This window comes from Vulpes vulpes, unplaced genomic scaffold (assembly GCF_048418805.1).
Source record: "Vulpes vulpes isolate BD-2025 unplaced genomic scaffold, VulVul3 Bu000000640, whole genome shotgun sequence".
Taxonomy (NCBI): Eukaryota; Metazoa; Chordata; class Mammalia; order Carnivora; family Canidae; genus Vulpes; species Vulpes vulpes.
This window is the reverse complement of record NW_027325688.1, coordinates 328,942-334,893: the sequence shown is the minus strand read 5'-3', so window position 1 is coordinate 334,893 and position 5,952 is coordinate 328,942. Positions and strand designations below refer to the sequence as shown.

Here is a 5,952-nt window from a genome sequence, read left to right as displayed (position 1 = left end):
GACTCAATCCCAGGTCCCCAGGATCACACCCTGGGCCGAAGGCGGCGCTAAGCCCCTGAGCCACTGGGGCTGCCCGGTTTCTTAATCTTAGTAGAAAAACCTGGTGGTCACAGACCAAATGGAATGAACAATTACATCTCTGGAAATGAATTGACACTGAGGTGTTTGATTGTGGCTAATGAATTAGTGGGATCCCAGGAAAAAATGTGACAGGCAAAGTACTTGAAGTCTCATTTGATTTATATAGCAACCCAAACAAACAAAAGCACCTTCTAGTTTTGGTGAATGAAAGAGTTCAGACGCCAGATTAGAGATTCTGGGCTCTTTTCTTAATTTTATATACTTGAGTCAGTTCACAGAATTCTTGAATGAAGGATAGGCAGGTGTCCTTGAGCAAGGACTTCATGTTGGTCTTTTGAACAGACAAGAACAACAGGTGCTTCTCCCTTTCTGCCTCTTACACAACTTCTACCTTTGCCAGTAGTTCAGAAAATTTCAGCTCATCATTTCTGTATGATAAATAACTATAATTTCATTTCACTCTTCTCATATTGAAATCTTCTTCCATTTTAGAATTTATATTACCCCCTTGACACACAATTATGAAGTCTTCGAAAGGTATAATCAAGATTTATTCATTTTTTCCCAACATCATACCTTCTGTATATTTGCTGCACTGAATGAAAAATTTAGTTCCTTTCAAAGATTTTTTTCCCACCTAAAAACAACGAACCATAATAAAGCCTGTTTTAGAATTTTGCTTTCTCTCAATTTCATCATTTGTTAGACTTAACATATTCCTAACAATCATTAAATGAAGGAGGATTATGTGGGGAAATTCCCAAATCCTGACATATGGTAAAATGGCATATTAGTTAAAAATGAAAACAAATACACTTCAAAGTATGGATAAGTGCTCTTCCTTCTGTAATTACCATTGTTGGACCATAGACAGGTACATTGGCCAGCTAACCATTGAGGCCAGCTGTGTCAATGGTAGCTGAGAGGACAAGCAGAAAAGAGGCAATTGCATCATGCTCACGATTAGTCAAAAATAAATTGTAGCATGACAAGAGATGGACATTTGAGAGCATTTTCTCAGTTTTTATATCCCAAAATACATTTTTCTTAATTGTTAAAATACAATTAACTGCACCATTCCATATTAATCATCACCTTCCCAATGAAATCTAAATTCCATTGTATGCAATGAGAAACTGATCATGATTTTGTCTCCATGTCCATTCTGTGGCTTTATATCTCACCATAAGTCATCTCTTTATTTCCAGTTTCTTATCTTTTGCCTCATTTTGGGTTTCCTAGAAGCAGATCCTGAGATGAAGTTTGGGAAAAACTATTAGGGAGTGGTATAGTGGAACAAATAGGAGACAAAATGTGTGCTGTCAAGCAAGTTAATATTGAGGGGAACTGGAGTGGACTCCTGTGGGAGTTCTGGTAACATATAAGACCCCAGCTTTGGAGCTGTCCTGCAAGAGGACAGATTGCACCAGTTTCTGGCAGGCATTGCATGGTCACGGATTCATTTCTAAAAGTTTGGTTACCTGGATTATCTGTTATACCATGAATATTTATTGTCAGATTTCTATTTGGCTCTTTGTGTTATTTTGTCTTGGGAACAAAAGCTCAAATCTCTTAAAGTTAATATTTATGTTGTCAAAAAATAGAACTCTACAGTGCAGATTGAAAATGTGAATGAATACTTCAAATCTTGGTTTTTATGGGAAAAAAACTGAAAGAACATTCATAAGGAGCGTAATGAAACTTACATATTCAACCTTATATTTCTTAGTCTCTTTCAAAGTTACTCTGGAAAATTAGAACAAAGTAAACAATTTTAGCTAAGATGCTATGCAGGTTTATGTTTTGTTTGGATTCTCAATGAGAATGGAGAAAACTCTTCATTATGTTGGTTTTCATTTGCTTTTTACCGTTATAATGTCAAATCATATACAGTATATCACAGTAAAAGCAAACATGTTAACCTTATGGTGCTTTTTTGAGTGTTAATGATGATGTTTTTCATTATTTGTTTTTGTAACAAAGCATTATGGTGCCAATGGAAAAAATAAACCTTGTAAAACATTTTATCACCTATTCATCTTAAACAAAAGTTTCATATATTTCAATATGGTGCAATATTGCAGTACAGAATTATGCAAACTAAAAGGCATTTCCACCTGCAGAAAAACTGATTGTTATTACAGAAGCGGAGGAATGAAAGCAGATGAAGAAAGTCACCTGTGTTGTATTATGGCAATAAGTTTTAAAACACTCATAATCTAGTGATGTCAATAGCTCAGTTATGATCAAATATATATTTTCATTTTGTGTCGATGTGCTGGCCCAAGCTGACAACTAAGATACCATCAATCATAAAGGGAGAAAATAACAAAGCTAAACGCAAGTGACACGAACTAAATACTGGGTATTATTCTATGCAAAACAAAGTTTGTAAATCATATTGAGATGTATAAACAATTATTTGATCCCAGAAGAATCTATATAAAATATAAGACCCCAATATTAAATCTAAACCTGTTGGATAATATTTTGCCCATGTGGTCTGTAACACTCCTATTTAGAATTCTGGATTCCCACATGTAAATGGTATAAATCGTACCTTTCTGGACCCACTGCCTAATGTAGAGTGTGAAAAATAAAAGCCCTCTCAAAGGGTTGTTGCTTTTCTTCCAAGCATCACTTCTCAAGGCAGATGCTGTGCGCTTCCCACCTGAGAATCACTCTGGCACATGCTGGGAGACCACGACAGTGTCTAGCTGAGACCTCTTGAGTGGTGATCAGAAGGGGTCTGTAAAAGAGGGAAATACAAGCTCTACCTGACAGTTTTTGAGACCTCATTGCTAATCTAGGGAAGATTTAGGTGGTACTTTATTTATTGTAAATTTATTATATTCAGACATTTTCAAGTATTTCAATGCTGATGTTACAAAAGATGCAATCCAAGTTTTTCTAAGCCAAAATACTGCAGTGATAAACATATTTTCTATAGCACTTCAGCGAAAGAGACAGTGTTTAAAAACTATTGTGAAAAAAAATGGATTTCAAAGTATTTTAAGTTGTCTTTAAGGAATACTCGTTCCGTCTGTGCCTGTATATAGTTATCTTTGTCTAAGGTTGCTTTTCCTTAACATTTTGGTTGTAGAGTCTCATAACTATTCCTATTCAGGCATTGTTCTACTACAGCTGCAAAATTTCAGGTTAGAATATAACTCTCCTGACTACTAAAGCCCTATTCTGTCTAATTTCAACAGGTACTTAAAATATTACCTATTCCTTCCAGATGGATGTTTTTAAAATTAGTATGAAAGGTAGATAAGAAAAATATATTATCCAGAAATGTATTCTGTTACTTTGTAGACCTCAAATACAACTTCGACCCAAAGAAAATAATAAAAGGACAAAAGAATAATTTTGGAAGCGCTGTGTTTATGGTAGAGATTGGTGATTTCATGGATGTATACTTATTTCTGAAATTCCCTAGTTGCATACATTAAATATGTACAGTTTTTGTATGTCATTCATACCTCAATAAAGTTGTATTTTTGTTTTGATGATTTTATTTATTTATTTGAGAGAAAGTGTGCAAGCAGGCCATGAGCAGGAGGGAAGGGGTAGAAGGAGAGAGAAGCATTTTTTTTAAAGATTTTATTTGAGAGAATAAAGTATTTTTAGGAGGCAATTAATGAATAAATTTGTAATGGACTAGGAAAAAGTATGAGGTAATAAATTTTCCTTTGCCTCTGCTCCAAGTTGATCATGTGACAGTTCATATACCTTAACATACAAAAAATAACAGTTTAGAGTTCACAGGAAGAAAGCCAGCTTCCATGATCTGTGGTCCTTGGACTCTCACTAATGGTTTGGATGCCACGCCTGCTGACTCCCATAATAACCTGTGAATAACTCTGCTGTATACACCCTCTCCATACAACATTTTAAATTTCTATGAATATTATCCCTGGAATATAAACTCTCAGAGGGCAAGAGATGTTTTTCTTGGCATCTCCAATATCAACCTGAGTACTCAATAAGTATTAATTGAATGTTATGAATAAAGGAGCACTCCCCATACCAAAGTGGGAGCTACCTTCATTTCATCTCTTCTTTGAAAGAAATAATTCCAGTGTTCCAAGTTCCACTCATTAGTGATAAGCTCCTGTTTTGCAAAGAGATCCATTTTATCCTTATGCAAGTTGAACTCTTGGTTCCTGATAAAAGCTCACAATTTACATACATAGATTACCTTCTCCCAGGAACTGTCCTTAAATTCACAACATGTAATAGATATACAGTGGACATAATTTAACTCCTCTAAAATAAATTATACTGTGGCGAAAGCAAAGTTCAACTTCTCTTGCCAAATTACAAAGTTAAGCCACTGCATGAACTTTTACAAATTTCATAGCCTGGATTAATATACAAAAATCATTATATAAATAGGATGTACTTTGGCCAAGAATATTTTTAGTTTGATTACGTATATTCTTTAGTAGTACTAAAGTAAAACTTGAGAAAATTGCTAGAAAATTAAAGCTGGCAAAGTTGGTTGCAAAGAGGGGAGGTGACAGTAAGGTTCATGTCACCATATTCTATGAATCTTAGAATATCTGAGGACATTTAGACATAGAGTTCTTGTACCATGAAACTTTTGTTTTTGTTTTTAGGTGTTTTGTTTGGTTTTTTTGTATTGTTTTAGACTTGAATTTTCTTAGATCAATGAAGTTGGCTTTTGTTTTGTTTTAGGCATTTTTTTTAATCCAGTGGGTTTTTTTTTAAAAGATTTTATTTATTTATTTGTGAAAGACAGAGAGAGAGAGAGAGGCAGAGGCAGAGGGAGAAGCAAGCCCCATGCAGGGAGCCCAACATGGAACTCGATCCCAGGTCTCTAGGATCAGGCCCTGGGCTGAAGGCAACGCTAAACCACTGAGCCACTGGGGCTGCCCTAATCTAGTGATTTATAGATATTTCTTCCCTATTAGAATTCCTTACTTTCTTAGTAGTTTCTAAATGGGAATCACTTTAATTAATTTTGCTACAGTTATTGGGGCCTTTTTGTCTGAGCACCACTTGGGACCCTATTCAGCTCAAAAATGTTCCATTATAGACTTCTTTTTTTCCCCCTTATTTTTTTCAAAGGAATATTACTTTACCTGCATAGGATCTTATGCAGATCCTGAGTGCAGATCTCACTTTTTTTCATTATTTTCTCATTTTTATATCTATTTTTACCATGGAGTTATTTGAATTCTGTTGGTATTTCTCAAGTGTGAGCTGTATATCCATGGTTTTCTACTCTATCAAGTTTGGCATTTCAAATATGTCTTTTATACAGGATTAATCCTCTCACACTCCATTCCCAGTATTTTGGGGGTTTTTTTTTGTAATATTTTATTTTAGAGAGAGAGACAGAAACATGATGAGAGGGAGAGAGAGAATCCCAAGCAGACTCTGCACTGAGCACTGAGCCTGAAATAGGCTCCATCCCACATCCCTGAGATCAGGACCTGAGCCGAAATCAAGAGTCAGATGCTTAACTGACTGAGCTACCCAGGTGACCCAGTATCTGCCCTTGTGACTTATTTCCCTCTTAGGCTTTTGCTGTTGAGGTTTTGCTTTAATTTTGATTTTGGTTTTGTTCTGTTCTGTTCACCCATTTCCTCTAATTTTGCTCTTCTTTAAGGGAGATTATGAGTTCTAATCTATTGGGATCAGTGGATAATTTTTTAAGAAATATATTCTGATCTCTTACAGCAACATTCCTTTGTTGTGCTATGAAAATTTCACATAGGACAGTTTTTTCCCCTCCATTTGCTTGATTCGATAATGCATTTTCTATGCAACTCGACAAGAGGAGAGGATTTGTGTGTTGCCTTTAGCCCATTCCCTGTTCTTGTGATCCCTGCAGGGTGA

General features: G+C 35.4%; 1 long non-coding RNA gene across 1 annotated transcript in view; it reads right to left on the bottom strand.

Moving 5' to 3' along the window:
• Positions 1 to 593: 593 nt before the first annotated feature.
• The window catches only part of LOC140596629 (uncharacterized), a 36,057-nt gene continuing 30,698 nt past the window's right edge, over positions 594 to 5,952 (bottom strand). The window contains exon 3 of the long non-coding RNA XR_011998525.1: positions 594 to 2,830. This is a non-coding gene — a long non-coding RNA (uncharacterized lncRNA). The remainder of the gene's footprint in view (positions 2,831 to 5,952) is intronic.